Source organism: Castor canadensis, chromosome 9 (assembly GCF_047511655.1).
Source record: "Castor canadensis chromosome 9, mCasCan1.hap1v2, whole genome shotgun sequence".
NCBI classification, from domain to species: Eukaryota; Metazoa; Chordata; class Mammalia; order Rodentia; family Castoridae; genus Castor; species Castor canadensis.
In genome coordinates this window covers 153,505,373-153,528,690 of record NC_133394.1, presented here as the reverse complement: position 1 = coordinate 153,528,690, position 23,318 = coordinate 153,505,373, and the positions used below count along the sequence as shown (strand labels likewise).

General features: G+C 42.9%; 1 protein-coding gene across 2 annotated transcripts in view; it reads left to right on the top strand.

Annotated features, from left to right (window-relative positions):
* Positions 1–5,146: 5,146 nt before the first annotated feature.
* Add1 (adducin 1) overlaps positions 5,147–23,318 on the top strand; it is a 78,890-nt gene continuing 60,718 nt past the window's right edge. For both annotated transcript variants that reach the window (XM_020162709.2, XM_074042717.1), the window contains exon 1: positions 5,147–5,315. The gene's annotated coding sequence lies outside the window, so the exon portion shown is untranslated. The remainder of the gene's footprint in view (positions 5,316–23,318) is intronic.

The following is a 23,318-nucleotide window of genomic DNA, read 5'->3' as shown; positions in this document are numbered from 1 at the left end:
CTTTTGCAGATGGAGACACTGGAGCTCAGAGAGGCATTAGTGATTTGCCCACCATTGTGACTTTGAGAGAGGGCTTCTGTCCTAGGCGTTCAGGGACCCAGGCACCTTGGGAAGCTTCCCCAAGCTGAGGGTCAAACATGATTTTATATTTCCTGCAGTTGATCTAAAAGTATGAGCCTCTATGCCTTCTTTTTTTTTTTTTCTTTTCTAATTGAGATTTTATTATGAAAAGAAGTGACTTTACAATATTATTATTTGTTTCTGTGCTGGGGATGGAGCTCAGTGCCTTGCTAGTGCTACTGCTCAACTGCTAAGCCACATTACCCAGCCCAAGAGATGTTTTTAGAGCCATTGGCGACTCCTCACAAGTACGAGTTGTTCCTAGTTCCTACTCTTAACGCTCAACTCTGGGTCATGTTGTGATGAGCACCCCCTGATGGTTGGGCATCAGACTGAAGCTCTAAGGAGGCATCTCCCACATCTCTGCTCTGAGCAGAGATGGCCTCTGGCCATCCCATTACAGACAGGGAAACTGAGAGCCAGAAGAGAAGAGGCTCTTGAGAGTAACCTAGGGCCTGAAGGGCAATGACCTAGATGATGCCAAGGTCACATAGGGAGTAGAGAGCAGAGCTAGGACTTGAATCAAATCCATGTATCTCAGCTGGGCCACAGACCGACTGGCTCTGATCCTGTGGAATAAAACATAAATGTGTGTGGCCTAACACATTGTTAAGAACATCTGTGTGGCTTCCAAAGAGCAGCCTCTCATTTCCCTCCCCTGTCCTGACTTTGGTGAGTCTTCTTTTCTTTTTCTGAAAAGACTTCACCACTCAAGTATGCATACATTCCATCACTTTCCTGTTTTTTGTATTTTTATAGCAACAAAATTATACAGATGCAGGCTTTGGTATCTGACTTCTTTGGCCCATTACTGTCAGATTTATCAATGCTGGCATTGACATAACTTAATTTGTTCAAGTTCCTTGTTGAAACTGTTCCATTGTGTGACTGTATCATTGCTCATGGATCCATTCCAGTATAGATGGCTGTTTCCAGTTTGGGGCAATCACAGCTAATACTGCTAGCAACAATCTTACCCATGTCTGATGCTCCAGTTTCTCTAGGGTATGAGGGGCTTTCACTGTTTGCCAAGAACACTGTTGCAGTTTACATGCCCACCAGCAGTAAAAGAGAATTCCCTTGGCTTTGCATCCTTGCCAACACTCCATATTTGCCACGCTTTTCATTTTTTGCCAGTCTGGTGGATGTATAAGTATAGCTTTAATTTGCATTTAGTTATTTACTGCAGATCCTGAGAACACTTTCATGTGTTTATTAGTCATTTTGCTTTTGTCTACTCAAGTCTTTTGCTCTTTTTTTTTTTTTGGTGGTACTGGGATTTGAACTCACACAGGGCAGGTACTCTACCACTTGAGCCATACCCCAGTCCATTTTTGTGTTGGGTCTCCCAAACTATTTTCCTGGACTGGCTTCCAACCATGATCCTCCTGATCTCTGCCTCCTGAGTAGTTAGGATTACAGGCGTGAGCCAACTGCACCTGGCTCTTTTGCCCATTTTTAAGTTTTTTTTTTTTTTGGTGTGGTGCTATGGTTTGAACTCAGACTCATGGTTGTTAAGCAGGCTCTCTACCACTTGAGCCGTGTCTCTGGCTCTTTTCTGCCTTGTTTTTAGATGAGGTCTCATGCTTTTGCTCACAAAGCACAATCTTCCTACCTCTACCTTCTGAGTAGCTCTGGGATTACAGACATGTACCAGCACATCTGGCTTGCTTTTGAGATAAGTGTCTCACTAACTTTTGCCCTGGCAGGCCTCAAACTGCAATCTTCCTATCTTTACCTCCTGAATTTGCTGGGATTACAGTTATGGGTTTATTATTATTTTTTGGCAGTATTGGACACTGAACCTAGGACCTTGCACTTGGTAGACACACACTCTATTCTCAAGCTTTTGCTCTTTTTTTGCATTAATCTGTAGGCATTATTTATGTAATCTTGATATTATTAGTAATGTGTGTTCCAAGTGTTTTTCCACTTATCTTGACTGATGGCATCTTCTGATGATTATTTATCTTTGTCTTGCAGTGCTGAGGGTAAAATCCAGGGCCTTATGCATCTACGCAAGTGCTCTTCCATTGAGCTACATTCCCCAGCCCAGTTATTATTATTATTTTTTTTTTGCGGTACTGGGGCTTGAACTCAGGGCCTACACCTTGAGCCACTTCACCAGCTTTGTGAAGGGTTTTTTTCCAAATAGGGTCTCATGAACTATTTGCCTGGGCTGGCTTCAAACTGCAATCCTCCTAATCTCTGCCTCCTGAGTAGCTAGGATTACAGAGTGAGCCACGTCGGGCCCAGTTCTTAATTTTAACACAGTTGAATTGATTGGTATTTCCATCTTGCTTAGTGTTGTTACTTTTTTTTTAGATAGGGTCTTGTATGTTGCCCCCAGCTGGCCTCCAATTCAAACTCACCTTCCTGTCTTGGCCTCTTGAATAGTTGGGATTACAGGTGCTGTTACCACCAGCTTCCTCTTTGTTACTTAATATATATTTTTTTTAACTCTTGACTCATACAGATATTCTCTTACATTATATTCTAAAAAGCCTTCTAACTTTTCATTTTCTACTACTTAGGCCTTTAGTTCCCCTGGAATTTTTTTTGTAAGGGCATGAGGCAAGGATTCACTTGTATCTTTTTGTCTGTAGAGTTACCTACCTATGCCAGCATCATTTATGTGTGGTCTGTCCTTTTCCCACCCATCTGTAATGCCACCTCTGTCATAAATCCACATCAGTGGAGGTATGTTCTGCTCCAGTATATTACTGTGTCAATAAGAAGGTATCTTAATTACTTTCATTTAATTACGGATTGATAGCTGGGTGTAATTTTTTTTTTTGAGTGTTGTCATTCTGGCTCTTTGTACTTTTGAGTAAGCTTTTTCTCTCATAGAAGCTTTGTCTGTAATTTATTTTTTTAAAAATTAAAAAAAAAAGCTTTTTGCAATGGGGTCTTATTTTGTTACCCAAGCTGGCCTCAAACTCCTGTGCTCAAGTGATCCTCCTGCGTCAGCCTCCTGAGAAGCTGGGACTACGTGTATGTGCCACTGTGCCAGCTTGCCATATAAATTTTTAAATCAGCTCATCAGTTCCAGTAACAACAACCAGTTATAACAATAATCCCAGCTACTCAAGAGGTGGAGATAGGAGGGTCATGGTTCAAGGCCAGCCTGGACAAAAGTTAGTTAGATCCTGTCTCAAAACAAGCCCAGGGTTGGCTGAGTGGCTTGAGTGCCTTCTTGGTATGAGATCTCTAGAATCACTTAATGCTGCAGAATGGGAAGCACAGCTTCCCCAAGTGAGTCACTGGGGACAAACCCTTTTAAAATGGTTATTAATTTAGAGGCGGATACTGCATCACCTCCCTGGATACCATCTCCAGGTCGGTGCCTCGTTGAGTCTTGATGCGGCTATTCCATCACACTAGCAGACGACCTTGTAGATGGCATCATAGTGGTGGGTCATGTACCTACTGTCACACCTTTGCCATTGAAAACAGGTCCCTTGGTAATATGTTATGTTGGGATTCCATGTCAGCAAATCAGACGCTTTGTGAACTCTTAGACAGTGGTGCTGGCTGAAGTATCACAGGTAAAAAAGGCCAACCCCCACCCAGATACATAGCAGTCCTGACAAGCATGAGTTATTGCCTTTTCTAGGATAGAAGGGACGTAATGTAGTCAACTTGGCTCCCCAGGGGGCTCAGCCATGGTCTCCTGTGCAGACAGGTTGGACACCTGGCAATGGCAATGGCTGGATCAGTTTGGTTGTAAGGAGTCCCTGCCACCGTGACTACTTTGTTCACACGACCATTGTGCCAGCACGGCAGTGGAAAAGAACAGAGGCTGGCTGCTACCAGTTGGCTGAGCTATTCCTTGTCCGTGGTGGTTTAGAGCTTCTGTGGTGGATGCTCTCTGGTCCACATTAACCTGCAATACAAAGGCTCATTCTTGTGCCAGCTTACATGGGCCTATCCACGTTTCTTCCTCAGACCTCTTCATCCTGTAACTTCCAGGCTCCTGACCAACCAGCTGAGCCACTTCCCTCTGCCCTGAGTTCAAGCCTCATCTCTTTTCGCACACAGGAACGCTCTACCTCTTTACACCCTCTTTCAGTGCAACTGCTGAGCGGGATAGAACAGAGACCACGGCTCATCCACAATCTCCCTGACCCTCTTTCAGTGCAACTGCTGAGCGGGATAGAACAGAGACCACGGCTCATCCACAATCTCCCTGACCCTTCTGCGATCAGAGAGGCTCCTGCTGGCAGGAGAGGCCTGGCTCTACGCATCAACTTTCTATGGCTAGGAAGGGAACAAGAATCCCTGCCCCTTTGTCTCCCTGGACTTTCTGCGGCCTAGCTGAGCCTATGGGAGGGTCGGGGTGTGGGGCGGTTCTGTTCTCGCTTAGGCTAGCTTCCAGGTTACTGCAGGTGGATAGTTCTCCCGAGGCCCGGAGCAGCCTCACTCCCTGGTTCTGCTGAGGTCACTTGGTGCTTGTTCATCCAGCATCAACAGGCCGGGCCCTGGACACCAGGCAACCTTACTTATCGGGGCTCACAGGCCCAGCTGTCCTGACCCCACCCTGACGGCCAGCCGGGTTTCAAAACTGCCCGGGGACCCGCCCGCCCGCCCGCCGGGTACACTGAGGCCAAGGTCCCTTTGCTGGAGTAGGCGAGGCCAGCAGCCAGAGGTCCCGCTGGGCTCGCCTGGCCTGACCAACAAGAATGGGCTCCGGGAAGCTACAGGGTGCCGCGGAGGCGGAGCTGCCATAGCCCACCCCACCTGCTTGGACGAGGAGGCTGCGGGGTTGTCACCACTGCCGCGAGGCCGCCCCGGACTGGCCAGGGACACCAGCTCTCCGCTGAGCTCAGAGCGCGGGCGGGGTTGCGCCAGGGGAGCGAACTGCCCCGCCCTCCGCCGCCCAAGACCCACCCTTCCATGGGCTCCGCCCCCTCGTCCTTTGCTCAGCCAATCGCAGGACGTGATGCTAGACGGCCGCGGCACGTGCAGGCCAATGCAGTTGCACGTTATTGGGCTGCGGCACCGCAGGCCGCACCCAACTCCGGCGGCGGGGGCGAACGTGTGGGCTGAGGGGCGGAGAGGCTGGAGCGGCCGCGGCTGCGGGCCAGGGTGCGCGCGGTGGACAGGGGGCGGAGCCAAGCCCGATCTTGAGCCCTGAGGCTGCGGCCGCGCTCGGACCCGGGAAAGTCGCGCGCTGCCTACGCTTCACTGCTGAGGTGAGGCCTGCGGGCGGGGGCGAGGTCTCCAGGCCGGCTGCGGGCATGGCGGTGGCGGCGGCGGCGGCGGCGGCGGCAGCGGGGCCCGGGCGAGCGGCGCGGAGAGCTGGGCGCGGCGGGCAGGGCCGTGGGGCCTGCGGCGCGCCCTGACAGCACCGAGGCGGGGGCGCGCGGGCTGCGGGGAGGCCGCTGCGGCTTCGGGGTGCCAGTTGGGGGTGGGGGTCCCCGCTGTTCCTGCCGGGTGCGGAGGACACAGACGACCGCTCTGCAGGATGGGGCCGGCGGGTTTGGGCTTCTCCATGGACGCGGCCTGGGCAGCCCGTTTCTAGGCTGGCTGGTGGGCTCCGGAGGTCCAGCTGGACGTCGGGGCGGCGTCGGGCTTGGACGGCCCTGTCCGTGGCCCGGGGCGCCGGCCCTGCAGGGTTCGGTACCCACGCGGCTGCACCCTGCTTGTCGGACCTTCGTTTTGTAAAATCGACGCTTTTGCCCACCGAGGGTGATAAAGTGGTCCTGGAACTTACCAGGGATGAGGCTGTGGTCATCTTTTCCCTCCCCCCGCCCCCCGTTTTTTGTTTTTTTTTCTTTTTTTGGAGGAGTCATTTCAGAGGACCTCTCCCTATTATTTTTGTTCTTTTAGTTCGTAGTTCCAGGTAGTGGGTAGGGATTTGTGTTCGTTTTGAGATCAATATTGCTATTGGTTTGGCCGTCTGATTTTAAGACTTGAATGACGTAAGGCATTGTCGTCCGGGAGCACAGTGATAGCTTGTGTGCGTTGCTAGTAAGTGATTGCAGGGAGGTGGTTTTTTTTTTTTTTTTTTTTTTATTGATATGTGTCAAAAATCGATTGAAATTTTATGGGGGCTGGAAGAAAAGAGCCACCCTCCTCTCTTTGCAAAACAGGCGTGAAAGGAAGCACTAGTTGGAGTTCCACAGGCACCAGAGAGGGGAGGACGTTTCAGGTCCAGGGTGAATTGTGTGCGGGTGGAGTTGTAAAAATTGCAGCCTTTAATTAGTGGGCAAAGCCAAGGGGGTATAAGTCACTTTTTAAATCCAAAAATTTAATGTAATTTAAAATTTAATTTAATTCTGACCGTGGGGAAAACTGGACTAGTGAAGTTGTTTTTTAAGGAAGTGGAGGGTTGTGGCAGTGGCAGTCAGAAGTGCTTTATAGGGTTTTGATGTAGTTTGAAACAGTACAGCCCGCTCCATTTGTTAATTTACTACTTGTGGTATGTAGCTTTTAAGAGTTACAGAGAGTAACTCAGTCAATGAGATAAACCTAAACTCTACTGTGAGGTAGTTTCCTTTCTAAAGTGTGTGTTATACAAATTCTTAATTTTGTCCTTTAACTCCTTCGATGTTGTCTGATACTGATAGGTTTTGTGTGGTATTCAGTTTTGTTATTGATTTACCATAAAAATTGTTTCTTTACATGGCTTTTTGTTTTTAGTTCTTTCACGTAGTTATATTGAATGGGAAAATCAAATAATCAAAGTGCATCAAAAGATACAAAAGTATTTTTATATATGAAACTTAGTTTAAATTGACTGCCCTTTTCCCTTTCTCCCTTCCATGTCCAGCTCTTGTCACACATACACTTTTGAGAGAGTAGTATAACAAATCTTTATTTATTTTCATTCAGTTTCAACAATTATTAATACATTGTTAGCCAGTCTTGCTCATCTGGAACTTCAGTCCCAGATGTTACATAATTTCAACTGCTAAATATTTCAGTGTGTGTATCTTAAAGACTTTATAAAAAGGTAAACATGAATACCACTATCAGCAAAAAGAATAGTTCCTTAATATTTTCAGATATCCAGCTAGTGTTAAAATTTTCTTGATTGTCTTGCGTGTATTTTTGAAATACTGGGGTTTGAACTCAGGACCTCACACTTGCTAAGCACATGTGCTACCAGTTGAGTCACGTCCCTAGCCCTTTTTTGCTTTTGTTATTTTTCATGTAGCATTTTGGTTTTTGTCTGTGTCAGACTGATTTCCTTTTCCCTAGTAGCTGGGATTACAAGTATGAGCCACTGTACCCCACCTGGCTTATAATGTTTTTTTTTTTTAAGCATTTGAGTTGGGATCCAAATGCTGTCCATACATTGTGACTAGTTTTAATCTAAAGGTACTTCTCCCATCTTTTGTTTTCTCTTTTAATTTATTTGGTGATGAAACCTGTTAAGTTTGCCCTGTGGAGCAATGCATACTGTAGCTTAACAAAACAGAATTTACTGTAAACTGGTAGTTAGAAATAAAGGTGTGATTAGATTCAGGTTTGATTTATTTTTGGCAAGACTTCATAGGTAACTACACAGATAATGATTAATAGTCTTCTTGTTAGCATCCCTTGATACTCAAGTGTCTAGACTCATTTTCTTAGGCACTGAAAAATGATGATTATTTTAATTCTGTAACTTCATCATTTATTAGATGGATACTTTCTATAAAGAGAAATTTCCCCTTATCCACTATTAGATTTTCTTGAACTAAAGCTCTTACAGAAAAGGCAGGATAAATGCTTAATTATTTTCTATTGTTTACTAGATTTCAAAATAATGAATTGTTGTGAACCTTCTTTCAAAAGTAGCCATTACAGCCAGGCACTGGTACTCACACCTGTAATCCTAGCTACTCAGGAGGCAAAGATCAGGAGGATTGCAGTTCAAAGCCAACCCCTATCTTGAAAAAACCCATCACAAAAAAGGGTTGGTGGAGTGGCTCAAGGTGTAGGCCCTGAGTTCAAGCCCCAATACTGGAAAAAAAAAAAGTAGCCAGTACAGGAGGATGTGAGTTCAAGGCCACCTTGGGTTATGAGATCCTGTGCCAAAAAAACAAAAACAAAAGCCAAACAAAAAATATTAATGAAAAAATAAATTTAAAAAAGAAAAAGAAAAAAAAGAAAACTTTTGAATCCAGTGATGGAATTGTATTTGCATCCCTAAGAGGAAGAGCTGCTGTATTACAAATTTTTTCATCCTTTTTTGTGGAGTCATATGTAGCATGTAAGACTTTGTTTTTCCTGTGGCTAAGGCTGGAAGAAAAGTGGCATATATGAGGCTTTTGAGGTAAGAAGTGATGGGCCCTATACCATAACCTGCCTTTGTGGTTGAGTCACTATAGATTTAGAGGGAAGATGGGATCTGAAAAAAAACCTTCAAATGTAGCCAGGTGCTGGTGGCTCACGCCTGTAATCCTAGCTACTTGGGAAGCAGCGATGAGGAGGACTGTGGTTTAAAGCAAGCCTGGGCAAATAGTTCTCAAGACCCTATCTTGAAACACCCATCACCATAAAGGGCTGGTGGAGCGGCTCAAGGTGTAGGTACTGAATTCAAGCCCCAGACCAGAGTCAGAGATTGGGAGGATCAAAATTTGAGGCCAGCCTGGGCAAAAAAAAGTTATTGAGATCCCCATCTCAACCAGCAAGCCGGTGTGGTGGTGCCTGCCTGTATTCCCAGCTGTGGTGGGAGGCAGAGGTAGAAGGATGTTGGTCCAGGCCAGCCTCAGCAAAGCATGGGAGACCCTATCTGAAAAATGACAAAACTGAGGGTGCGACTGAAGCCATAGAGGGCCTGCCTAGCATGTGCCAGGCCCTATGTTCAAACTTGGCACCACCAAAAAAGTCCAGAAGGTGTACTATATATGATGAACAGACTATGGTGGAAGCCTGTTCTTCTAAATCAATAGAGGACCTTTGTATGAGCTGTCAGGTTTTTATATTAGAAGAGTGAAACCTTTATTTGTGATTCTTTGTGAGGACATAAAGAATTTTAAACTCATTAGTGAAATTAAGAATAGGTAATGTTAGATCATCTCTGTTTTTTAAAATGGCTGTGCATGGCCATGGGTGCAGTGATGCTGGGAACATAGGACAGATCTACCAAAAATTGAGAGTGATGGAAACATTGCTAATGATTAGTCAGACTAGTCAATTTTAATTGGAATTAAAAAGGCTTTTTAAAAAAAAGTAGCCAGTGAGTTTTATATAAGTATATGTCCTGTGACCATATAGTTACATATTATGAAATAATAAAATATAAAACTTAAAATACCTCATAAAATATCTTAAACATATTTTATGTTGCAGTCTGTTGTAGATGTCATCCTTATGATGTTCAGACCGTCTCATTTTTGTTCAATAACAATCTATTGCAATTGACTCCTAAATCATTTAGATACAATTCTTAGTACTTTGATTGCTTTTTTTCTGATATGATGAGCTGTATCAGATTTATCTTGCACATTTCCTACCCCAGCCCTGAAATCATCCATTTCTACAAGGCGTCTTTGTTTCCTTTCTTTTCTTTTTTTAAGTGTAGCCCAGTCTGGCCATAAACTCAGCAGTCTTCAGCTGGTTGATTACCAAAGTGCAGGACCAGAGCTGGTATTTTTTTTTTTTTAAATGAAAAACTGGTACAGTTTGAGCATCCCTAATTTGAAAAACTGAAATGCTAAGTATTCCAAAATCCAAAACAACATGAAATTTTGAAGTGTTGACATGATACCGTAAGTAGAAAACCTCATACCTAACCTTAAGTGATAGGTTGAAATCAAAGTGCATCCATGGGACACATAGTTGACTGAACATCTCCAAGGGAAAAACGACCCTCCCATGGCCTTTACTTGTGACATACAAACTTTGTTTGAGGCATAAAATTATTTTAAATATTGTGTAGATAGGGTTGGGGGTATGACTCAATGCAGAGTGCTTGACTAGCATACACAGGCCCTGGGTTTAATCCCTAACACTGCAAAAAAGAAAAAAAAAATAGAAAAAGTATAAAATTATCTTTAGGAGATGTATATGAGGTACATATGAGATGTAAGTGAATTCTATGTTCAGACTTGGGTCTTATACCTAAGATGTTTTACTATGTATAGGCAAATAATGCAAAATCAAAAAAAAAAATTCAAGTCAGAAACACTGTTCCCAAGCATCTCAGATAAGGAACATTTAAACTGTTTAGAAACTGCAGGCTGGGCCTTTGGGTTGCTCCTTGCTACCAGGTTAATCATTGTTTCTAGATCTTTTCAGATTATGGATTAGTGATACTTTCAGTTTAAAACCATGACTAGAGTTCTTCTTAGTCTTACACCTATGCCTTTTTTTCCCCTAAGCCAAACATCTTCGTTCTAATTATTCATTATTTTGGCCCACACTATGTACATCTCTGTCTGAAGCTTGAACTCAGGGCTTCACACTTGCTAGGCTTGCTAGGCAGGTACTCTACCACTTGAGCCACTCCATCATCCCTGTTTTGTATTGGGTTTTGTGAGATAGGGTCTCACTAACTATTTGCCTCAGACTGGCTTTGAACTGCACTCCATCATCCTTGTTTTGTATTGGGTTTTGTGAGATAGGGTCTCACTAACTATTTGCCTCAGACTGGCTTTGAACTGCAGTCCTCTTGATCTCTGCCTCCTGAGTAGCTAGGATTACAGGTATGAACCACCAGCTCCCAGCCCAAATACAGTTTTGTTTTTTTTCTGGTGGGACCGGGGTTTGAACTGGGGGCTTCACACTTGCAAAGCAGGCACTCTACCTTTGAACCACACCTCCAATCTTGGTTTCCTCTTGCCTGTGACTTCTGAGTGTTGGGATTACAGGCACATACCACCATGCCTGGCCCAAATAGTCTAAATTTTATCATTAGAATAAATTAGACGTTTGACTCCTGTACTGAATTGTTTTGTCTGCCAGTGTTCTTTCTTTTGTCAGATCATACTTTGGTCTACATTAAGGAATTGTAAGGTATGTGTGGTGATACAGTGAGTTCAAAGCCAGCCTGGGCCACATAGTGAAACCTAATCTTAAAAAAAAAAAAAAGTGTGGCTATGATGACTCACACCTGTAATGTTAACTACTCAGGATGCAGAGGTCAGGAGGATTGTGGTTCTAAGACAGCCTGGGCAAAATTAGTGAGACCCTAACTCAACCAATAAAAAGCTGGGCATGGTGGGACAATCCTGTCATTCTAAGACAGGAAGTGTAAATAGAAGGGTGGAGGTCCAGGCCTGCTGGGGCATAAAAGCAAGACCCTATTAGGAAAAATGTTAAAGGAAATAGTGCTGGTGGAGTGGCTCAAGTAGTAGAGTACCTGCCTAGTAAGCTCAAAGCCCTAAGTTCAAACCCCAGTACTGCCAAAAAACATAAAAAAAAGGAAAAATGTGAAATTTTCCTCTTTTGTTCCATTAGTAGTGCAACATAAAATTTTTCATGTGTGGCAGATGGTTTATGTCAACCTCTTCTTTTATATAAATATATTTAAAAATCCCCCACTTAACCTGTGTCCCCATGTGTCATTATATGGATAACATGTGGATGGTTATTTTTGTAGGTAGAAAGGATATCTTTTTTTTGAATACGTATCATATATATATGATGTCTTACTATGTATAGGCAAATAATGCAAAATACAAAAAAAATTCAAGTCTGATACTGTTCCCAAGCATCTCAGATAAGGAACATTCACACTATACACACACACACACACACACACACACACACGTATACATACACACATATGCATACACACATATACATATACACATGTATGCATATCCAGGCCATCCTGGATCATGGTACTCCTATTTATCTTCTTGAATAGCTGGGATGACATTCTTGCATCACTATGCCCAGCTTTTATTGGTTGAGATAGGGGTCTTGAACTTTTTGCCCAGGCTGGCCTGGAACCATAATCCTCCTGAACACTCCTGAGTAGCTAGTAGTAGAGCTACTGTGCCTAGCTCTATTTTATAAAATTTTAAAAACTGAATCTTGAGACTAGGGGTGTAGCTGAAATCTGAATTTTTAATCTTACATAAGATTTACTTACTTGCATAAGTTTGGTCTAGCCTACCAGCTCTTACATGGTTCTTAAAATAATTAGAAGTAAGCATAATATTGAACTTTAACAGAACCTTTTAATAGTTCATTCTGTTCTGACCTACATTCAGGAAACTTGGGAAAAGAAACAGGTTTAACTCAATTTGCCTTTGAGCTTTATGTTTTCAGACGTACCTTTTAAAGCAATTGCTGTGACTACCTTGCAACTTATAGATATACTGTTTCTGTGTGTGTGTGTGTGTGTGTGTGTGTGTGTGTGTGTGTGTGTGAGAAAGAGAGAGAGACAGAGAGAGAGCGTGCAAGCGAGCACCCTTGAGTGCGCAGGTTGCTAGGGATTGGATCAAAACGTTTCTGAGAGCTAGGGGTGGTAGAACGCCTGCCTGGAAAGCGTGAGACCCTAACTTTGACTCCCAGTACCCCCAAAACAAAAGCAAACAAGAAACCCCCAAAACAATTCTGATAGTAGTTAGCTTAAAAATGTTGAGCATATTTTGACAAGGCTTTTTTTTTTGTGAAACTGTGTTACACAGGAAAAAATTAAATTTTGAACACAGTAGGACTAGAGTCTGTAGGACAATCATTCCAACCTTTTTTTTTTTTAAATATTATTATTGTGCTGGGTGGGGGTACATTGGAGTATTTACAAAGGTTCTTACAACGTATCAGATATACTTGAATTCACCCTCTCCACTGCTCTCTTTCACCCCCCCAACCCCGATTCCTGGAATAGTTTCAGCCCTCTCAGTTTTGCATTTACTTACACCTCCCCCCCTTCCAGTGGCCCGTTCCCCCCAACTTTTCTTAAAAAGAGGTTAAGAGATGTGGTCTGAACTGTGTTGCCGTGGCCAGTCCCAAACTCTTGAGTTTAAGCCTCCAGAATAGCTGGGATTACAGGTGTGAAAAGCTAGCAATTTTACTTATGGTGTTGGGGGTTCCCAGGCCCTTTTATATGCTAAACCTGTGCTTTACTACCGAACTATACTCCTAGTCCTGCCCTAACTTGTAAAAAATTTTTTGGCGGTATTGGCATGTGAACTTAGAGCTTTGTGTTTGCTAGACGGGCACTCTACCATTTGAGGCATGCCTCCAGCCCTTTTTTCTCTGGTTGTTTTGGAGATAGGGTCTCGCTTTTTGTAGGGTTCGGCCTGGAGTGTGATCGTCCTATTTTATGCTTTCCACTATAGCTGGGATGACAGGCACATAGCGCCATGCTCAGATTTTGCCACTATGCCCAGCTTTTTTTGTTGTTGAAATGGGATCTCATGAACTTATTTTTGCCTTCGCTGGCCTGGAACCATGATTTTTCAGATCTCAGCTCCTGCGTAACTTGGGATGACAGGCCTGCACCACCACACCCAGCTATTGGTTGAAATGGTGTCTTGTGAACTCTTTGCCTGGGCTCACCTTGAACCACCATCCTCCTGATCTCAGCCTACCAAGTAGCTAGGATTATAGGCATGAGTCACCAGTGCCTGGCTTGTCCTTTTAACTGAACAATGTCTTGAGAACCTTCTCTGCCAGTTTAAAATAACAATAGCAGTTTTCAAAATGTTTTTTAGCTGGGCATGGTGGTATACTCCTTGGGAAGCTGAGGCAAGAGGATCACAGGTTCTAGGCCAGCCTGGTCTACATACAAAGACTCCATCTCAAGGATTGGGGGAGTGGTGCAAGTGGTAGAGCGCATGCCTAGCAAGTTCAGAAGAGTAAGAAGTGTCATGAAGCACATCAAACACTGTCTGAAAAGGAGGGAGGGGAGTAAGGAGGGAAGTTAGGGGAATATAATGAAGTGAATTTGTTCAGAGTACACTGTATGCGTCCATGAAATAATCACAATGAAAAAGAAAAACCCTAAAACCTGCCTAGAAACACCCTGTCTCAAAAAAAGCTAGAGTGGAAAATATACTTGCAAAAATAACTTTAGTTTTTGGTGGTACTGGAGTTTGAATTCAGGGCCTTGTGCTTGCTAGGCAGGCTCTCATTTGAGCCATTCTGCCAGCCCTTTTTTGTATTGGGAGTTTTCTAGTTAGGGTCTTTCAAACTTTGCCTGGGCTGGCCTTGAACATCAATCCTCCTGCTCTCTGCCTCCTGAGTAGCTAGGATTACAGTTATGAACCACTGGTGCCAGGCCTTCTTTTTTCTTTTCTTTTTTGAGACAGGGTTCACTCTGTGACTCAGGCTGACCTAGAACTTGTGATCCTCCTGCCTCAGCCTACTGAGTGTTGGGTATGCACTACCACATCCTGCTTCACTCTGGTTTTTAATTTGCATACCAGTTTCTATGTATACATTTATGTATATTGAACACCTGTTCTGTTTTCTCTTCTGTACTAGGCAATGTGAACAGAGCAGGAGATGAGATACATAGGGAATGAGGTGCATTCTCCCCTACTTTGGGAACTTTTCTTCAGAAAGAGAGGTAGTAAAGAAATACTAGAATGTCAGGTAGTAATAACTGCTCTGCAGGCATTGGAGGCAGTTAGAGAAAATGATGGTAGCAAAGATCTATTCAAGATGGGGTGGTCAGGCTGGGCAGTAGTGGCTCATGCCTGTAATCCTGACTACTTGGGAGGCTGAGACTGGGAGGATATCCTTTCAAGGCCAGCCCAAGCAAATAGTTTGTGAGATTCCATCGCCAAAACAAACATAGCAAAAAGGGACTGGAGGTTTGCCTCAAGCAGTAGAGAGCCTGCCTGGCAAGCACAAAACCATGAGTTCAAACCCCAGTCCTACCAAAAAAAAAAAAAAAAGGGGTGGTCAGGAGAGGCCTCTTTGAGGAGGTGAGATTTGATTAGAGAGCTGTGTGAAGTGAGAAGGGAACTCTCCCTGTACACGGGAAGATGATTGAGCACTGGAACCTGTCTCACTGTTGATGGTTGGTTGGGGGTTATTTTCCTCTCAGCTGAAAATTTCCTCCACAGACTGCCTGTTGGTGAGTGCTGCTGGGGAAGGGCAGGTAGGCAAGGCGTCTGGAAAAGAAGGCCCTCATAGTTGTGAGCTAGAAGCAGCAGCAGAACAGGAGCTGTTTACTTCAATCCCTCTACATCTGCTTGCTTCCTGACTGCCTAGTATGTAAAGTTGATTTTTTTGTTTGTTTGAGCCCACCTAACAACAAACATTAATGTTATTAGTAGATCATAATTACATAATTATTAAATTATAGTAACAGCCACAGATAATTTTTACTGTGCTTTGTGTGGGAAATGTTGCTATCCTCGCTTTGCAGATGAGGAGTTGTAAGACAGGTTGAGGAACATGCCTGAAAGTGCAATCAGAGTGGTGGTGTATACATTTGCTTCCTTTTAAAAATAAATCAGTGTACCTAATCATATTCATCTTGTTTCCTCTCCTTCCACCTACCATGTCTTAGACAGTGCTTAATATCATTTCATGTAAATAAACTGATTTCTGTTCATCAGTCTCAAGGTATTAATTTTAGAGATAGGCTGTGATTTATTTAGTCAGTGCCGTATCAATAGGTGCTTGTTTCTAGGCTTTTGCTCCAGTTGATGATCTTCCTCTTTGGGCACTTAGGAAGTATACCTATAGGTAATATCCTCAAGTGAAATTGCCATGTCAAGTGCATGTACCTTAGTTTCCAGAGCTTCTAAACTACCCTCCTGAGAAGTATACCGATTTATACTACCGCCAACCAAGCAAGAAAGTGTTTATATGTGCACTAAGGTAATAATAATACTTATCTCATATACTTATTGTGAGGTTAAATGAATTAAATGTGTAAAGGTACCCAGTAAGCTGTCACTAAGTGACTACTACATCACTAATATAATTATTAATCACTTTCTCTGAACTTAATACCTAATAAGCCTAGGCAGTGCTCCAGAAGGTTGGGAAAGGGGTTTTAAACAATTGCCCATAGAAATATATGCCTCTAAAATGCTGTCATCTGTGTCAGAACAAATAATCAGGCTGGTGGTGTGGTTCAAGTTGTAGAGCACCTGCCTGGCAAACACAAGATCCTGAGTTCAAACTCCATACTGCCCCTCACTTCCCGCCAAAAAAGAAAAAAAGATCAGATGAACATAACATTGATGCCTTGGGACCAGGGAGTCTGGTAGTTGGGGCTGATGTTAGGGGACAGAGACCACAGGCACATCTTGATTTGTGCTAGGGATAGGGTGCAGAAGATGTTAACTAATGTCTCTGCACCCTGGAATAGCAGCTTTGGCTGTTTCCATGGGGAGAAAAAGTCATCATTTGGGAGAGACCTTTAAGATACCCTATGGCAAACAGTACTTTCTCTCCTTGTTATTCTTAAATTTGCTTAAATTTGCACTATGGATTAACTTATTGAGAATGACTTAGGGAGTTCCTTACCAAAAATACATTTTCCTCATCTGCACACTATTGCTTGAAATTGTTTTAGTAGAGACAAAGGCCATAACCACATTGGTGGAGTGTGCTGACTCCTCAGCTGGAATTGCTTGTCAGGGGTCACCAGCTGTAGGTGGTAGTCACTTAATCACTCCTAGCCTCAGTTTTCTCCCTCATAAAATGAAGTCCTCTAAGACACAAAGGAGAGAAGGTTGTAAAAACACTTTGAAAGTGTAAATGCTGAATGAAAATGTGTCCATACAAAAAACCCATGTGTGCATATTCATAGCAGCAGTGTTTTTATGGAACCAGCTGGCAATGAGTGGACATGACTAGTCATACAATGGAATAGCATTAATCTGTAAAAGGACTGAGGCACTAACACCCGCTGTAACAAGGATGCACCTTGAAAACATGCTAAGTGAGGGAAGCCAGACACAAAAGACCACTTGTGGTATGAATTTATTTATGTGAAATGTCCATAGAGGCAGAAAACAGATTTGTGGTCCTCTGGGCCTGGGAGAGGGGAGCAGGAATGAAGAATGCCAATATGCTTAAATTAGGTTGTGATGATGGTTGTGTTAGGAAAAACACCGCTCACAAAGAAAGCTCACAAGAAAAGTCTCACGTCCATACAGCAAAGTTTAATGGCAGGCCCAAACTGCCCGGCTGGCCAGGGAAAAAATGGCGCACCAGTGATTCTGGGCAAGGTGTGGCTTTTATAAAAGGGGGAGGTTAAGGAAGTTAGCGCATGTGCGACAGTCTTTGGTAGGGGTGGGGCTGTCTTAGAGCGTGGGAATTTCTGTTAAGGGCGGGGCTGTCCTTGGAAGTTTCTTAAGTGAGGTTTGAGGATAAAATGACCACCGATTTATAAATGTCAACATTATTGTTCTATCATTCCCCCATTTTTTCTTTAATAATGATGAGGATAGGGGCTGAGGATCAGGAAATGGGGCAAAGCATCAGTCTCTTTAGCTGCTTCCTGCTGGCAGAAGGTGTTGTATGGGGCAAGATCCTCAGACTCCTGCATCCTGGTAGGTTGATATCCCTGGAGGTACAACTGGTTAAACTTTTGATTACCAATAGCAGACATATAGTGTGATACAAGGGAGGAAGCTTAAGAATAGGAGAGCAAGAAACAGGCATTAGGATGGGCATTAGCCAGGAGAACCACTGTGAAATGTTGTTCCCTAGACAATTTCAAGGGTCCTCCAATTCCCTTCTTCATTTTTTTTAACTGTTCCTTGAGAGGTGCCACCACTGGGGGAATCCCATTGAACTTGACAGCAGTGGATGTCGTGAGAATGACCAGATGAGAGGTGGTCTACCGAAGAGCCAGTGGATGGGGGTAGAAGATCCTTTAGGAGAACAAGATCCCCTGGTTTAACAGAAATTGTTATAGGGTGGGGCAGGATCTGGTCTGTATGCTCTCTGAGAAGTTCCCTGAGAAGGTTAAGATAAGGTAGGTAGTCAGCCAGAGGAGCAGAATCTGTTGGAGGCAAATTTTCTAAGAGAAATGGGTGGCCATACATTATTTAAGACCCAAATAGGAATATTAGGAGGAGGAGCATAAGATGTCTGCTAAGGGACTGCATACCTAGGGATCTAAATTCTGTAAAATCCTATAACTCCTAAGAAAACTGTAAACTGCCTTAGGGTATGGGGGAGAGGGAAACTTTGGAAGATTGGGTTGATGGACTCATGACTCAGAGAGTGAGTCTGTCCCTTTAAGGCCACACCTAGGTAGGTGACCTGTGGGAGGCAGGGGCTGTCAGGATTTAGGTTAAGTGTAACACTCTTGGATAAAAGAGAGCTCTAGCTCACTTTTATATAACTTTGTAAATGTTTATACCATATTTAGATAAAGTATAGACACTACACTGTTACAAGATGGTCATTTAAGACACATAAGCAAATATGTACATGAACTCTGATTTAGTAGTACTTAAAGCTAGACAAGATCAGCAGAAAACGCAAATAATTTTTTTGATAAAATCTTTCTCTGTAACGGTTTTTTTGTAGATGTTACTCAGAGCAGAACAATATTAAGATAACCTTGTTTTATAGACATAAAGAATTTGATTTTAGTTTGACATGACCCTAAAAATCTTTTAGGCAACTCTTAGATTATAGTCAACTTTAACTTTAACACACACTGAAGCTTTTTATTACACATTTTTAAAACTTACTCAGATCTTTATATAACATACTAAACCCTTTGATAGCTTGTCTTTATCCCTCCTATTTGAAACAATCTTTAGGACAAACCCTTCTTTACAAAATCCTTTTTCATCTAAAAACATTCCTTTTTCCTTTAACTTCTCAAAAAAATACATTCACTACCTATCTGTATCCTTTCTAATTGTTTACTTTGTAACTTGTATTTTAAAATTAACTTTTATAAGAATTTTAAATTTATTATATGGGCTGGAGCAATTAATTAGTAGCCCTTGTTGTTTTAAGGAATTTATGATGGGCATGAGGCCTCATCCTCCCTCAGGCTCAAGGGGATATTGTTTTGGGTGTGGAAACTGTGAGGGATTTTTGAGTTTTATTTGAGTAGGGAGGGCTGTCCAGGCTCACCCTACATTCATCTCATCAGTCCACATTGTGGAATCTATTTGTTCCTGAAGGAGGGGGCAGCAGAAATAGCTGCCTGAGGGGAGGAGAATTTGAGTTTTTAGTTGAGATAGTAAATCCTGTCCCAGCAGGGACATTGGAGTTTTAGGTACTATGAGGAAAGAGTGACAGAAGAGGTAGTCTCCCCAAGAGCAGGCCAGAGGCCAGGTAAAATAGCGCTCTAGGTGCTGGCCAGATATGCCCCAAACGATAACCTTGTCATTGGACCGAGGACCGGGAGAGAAAGGTAAGACAGAGAAACGAGCTCCACTGTCTAGCCAGAAAATGATCTTTTGTTTTTCTGCCGTAATGGCTACCATGAGGCTCCTTAACATCAGTGCCAAGAAGTGGAGTGTGGACAGGAGGCTGGGACCCATCAATCCATAGGAGGTGGCACCTCGCCTTCCATCTGGAGGCGGGGACACTTAGACCTCCAGTGGTTACCTTTGCAGAGAGGGCAGGGTCCTGGTTGGGGGCGGGGCTGTCTCCCAGGCTGTCCCCTCTTAAGCATTCTCTGCAGAAATGCTCCTCCTGTCCACCATGGTAGCAAACTCGAGATGTAGGCCCCAGTTGGGTGGGGGCAGCAATGAGGTCATGTCTCTTAGTATACCGACATGGCTAGTTGTATTAGTTGATCCAGTGACTTTTCTCCTTAAGCCACAGACTGAGTTTTCTACAAATATCTGGGGCTGACTGTTAGAAATTTATCTTTGAGGAGAACCTCTCTTCACCTGTGACTCTGGGTCCACCATGGTATGCTTTCTGATAGTGTCCTTAAGATGCTGTAGAAAGGTAAGGGGATTTTCTTCAGAGGGTTGCTGTAAAGCAAAGTTGTTATTTTACATTGACCCCTTACACTCTGGAAAGCAGGTCTCTGAACCGTCTGTGCCTCAGTTTCCTCACTTGAAGAATGAGGGATTTGGTCTAGGTTAAACTACTTTCTTCCACTATGAGATGGCTGAAGTGACATTAACGCCACTTATCTTCCTTATCATTTTTTTTTTTTTTTGATTTAGCAGTGCTGGGGAATTGAACCCAGGGCAGACATTCTTCCACTGAGCTACTTCCTCAGCCCTAAATATCTTTTTGTCTTTGACTGTACTGGATTTGAACTCAGGGCTTTATGCCTGCAAAGTGGCACTCTACTGCTTGAGCCATATCACCAGCCCGTTTTAGTGTGGATCTGTCAAGGGGACTGCCTGTGTGCCTGTAGGTTGGCACATTTATTCCCTCATTTCCAGGTGCCACTAGTGTTGGGGCTCATTGTAAATGGTAATCACTTCCAACCTGAGTGGCCTGGGCCAGAACCCATTACTTTTCTAATGAGGAAAGAGTCTGGTCTAGTAGAAGTATAATGTCCTTTCATGCCAATTTAAAGGTTTGGATTACAGAGATAAAGGCTTGGACATCAGTATAGCTGTTCAGATGTTTTTTAATTTCCCTTAGATCTGATAGCTAGAAGGGGACATAGACTCACCCTCTTCCTACCATTACCTGTTGAAGGGGGAAACACCTATTAGGAGGTTCTGAATATTGGGATGGCTTAGAAGGTAGGGCAGAGGGTGTTTATACTGTGACTTACAAAGAATGGCCAGCGTTTGACTATCTAAATAGCAATTGTGGAGCCAATCTGAGATGAAAGAAAATTTGTATAGGGGATCAGGTTGCATATACCAGAACCCACTGAACTTGCACTTTAAGTGGGTGAGTTTTAAGGAATGAATGTATCTCAATAAAGCTATGAAAAAAAGTTAGGAGTTTTGTGTTCATTGAAGTTAGTTGCCATTGGTACAGTGCTGGTATTAGGGTTTATAGTATTCGGATGCAACATCCAATTTTGCTACTCATAATATGTGGATCTGGATCAAATTGGTGAAGTTCTCTGAACTCATTTTTCTCATCTGTAAAATTAGTAACAAGCATGTCTAACTGGAAGTACACGAGGCAATGGTGAATGAACTTTTGAATGCTTATAGTACATAGAGATGCTGTCAGTTTGCTTTTCCTCTGTTTCCAATGTTTAGAGAGGGATAAGCACACAATCAGAGGGTGAGGCACAAGTCAAAAGAGAGTCCTGTTCATTAGCTTTGCTCTTAGAAATCAAATTTCTCTAGAGCTATTTTGGACTGATACAGCTACACACATCTGCAGTTTAGCAGAAATTTGTGGCTAAACTGTGCTCTCCAAGAAGGTTTTAGTTAACAGGCCAACCTTGTTCCCAGATGAAAGGAAGAAGTGTTAGAGTGGTGCTTCAGTCTCATGGAATGGACTATCTTTACAACTATTTTGGTAGGAAGGGATGTGATTCTACCTGTCTGTCAAGGAACTAAATACCCTACCATGCAGATGCTCTTTATATCAGTTTGTTCTGAGTGTCATCTCTAGGCACTGAAGCACAAAGTCCTTTGACAGCAGAATCATCTGCAACATCACTGTCCTAAGATGTCTGCAGCACCGAATGTGCTGTTTTCTCTATTAGGTTGTTTGATTGTTTCTTTGTCTTATAAAGCAGGGATTTTCTTGGGGGGAGTACTTCCAGCTGTGGCAAAAGTATGACTCGCTTTGTCTTTGGTTCCTAAGTGGAAAAATAGCATTTGTCAGGCATTAATTCATTGAACTTTTTAAAAAGTTTTCAATGTATCAGGCACTTTACTGGGTATTGGGGAATCAAAGAAAGTAAGCATAGAAATCTAACGCTTGAAGGGAGCTTGCTGGGGGCTTTCTAGGGATATGAAGGGAGGAATCCCTGTGAGACATGAAATAGAAAACAACCATTTTCATTTTTCTTGGTGGATAATTTCCATTTTGATTCCTTTGTGTGTACCAGAGTGAAGTAGAATCCTTATGAAAGCAGTGATTTTCCTGACTATACCTGCAGAAGGTGACCAGTGCCTTTTCATAAAATGAGTCATTGGTACTTTATTTCACCTCTTGAGGCATTAACCCTAGCGGACTTCTAAAGTTCCAGTGTATGCTTGAAGGTTCCGTTTTACTGGTTTTTCATTCTGTTAATTTAATGAGCATTTTGATCTCCTGTGTTCAGAGCGTTGTGTTGGGAATGTCAGAAGTAAGTAAAGCATTGGGAAAGCTCTTTCTTACCTTCAGTGAGTCATAGTCTAGTGCTTGGATTAACAATTGATACAGAACAGTGAGACAGTCTGTAAGAGGGAACTGATGAGTGCTCCTATCAAGATAGTTAATTCGTGTCATTATAGAATGTTCTTCCAGGGTCCTTTTTAAAGACATTCATTAAATATGATGATGTGGCTATTGCTGCTAATAACAGTGATCATTAGCATGTGTGCGCTGTACTAAACACTTGACGTAAATTAACTCAATCTTAAACCGAGGAAGTCGATAATGACATCAGTCTCATTTTACAGATGAAGAAATTGAGGCATATAGAGATGAAAAAAATGTGCCTAAGGTTACACAGCAGCTAGTATGTGAGCTGGGATCAGAACCCAGAAGGTCTGGCCCCAGAGTCTAAACTCTAGGTATGAACGCAATACATTCATTCATCAGTTACCATTCAGAGGGTAATGGAGTTTTGATGAAGCCCTAAATAGATTTTTTTTCTGCACCAGTGATATCAGATAGATTTTGGAAGTAGAAACAGGCTAGGGTAAATTGAAGTTCACTTAAATTTATTCAGTTACAGATGGTTGGCTTATCTTAAATTGCCACACCCAGGGTTATTTCCAAAACCACACCCAACCCTGTTTCAAGAATGTTGGTTTTAGGGGTTGAGTTAAAGTGAAAAGTCTCATTAAATACTAGTGCTGCATGTGATGATTCAGATAGAACGCAACAAGCAACCTGATTGATAAGGAATAAGGCAGGCTGGGGTGTAAGTGCATCTGCCTGGCAAGCTCGAAGCTCTGAGTTCAAACCTCGATCCCACCAAAAGCAAAACAATGAAAAACATTAGAAAGGTAAAACAACATGAGTATAAAATAGTATGTTATTTTAAATTAAAATAGTGCATTTTAGCAGGGGATGTAGCTCAGTAGTAGAGTGCCTGCCTAGCATGCACAAGGCCCTGGGTTCAATCCCAGCATTGCGAAATAATTAAACAAACAAACAAACAAATAAATAAATCCATTTTTAACTTTTAGTTGGCTAAACTTAATGTTCTTGAGAAGGCCAGGCTGCCAGTCCAGTATCCCAGACTTTCCTAAAGACATCCCATGGTATACTTG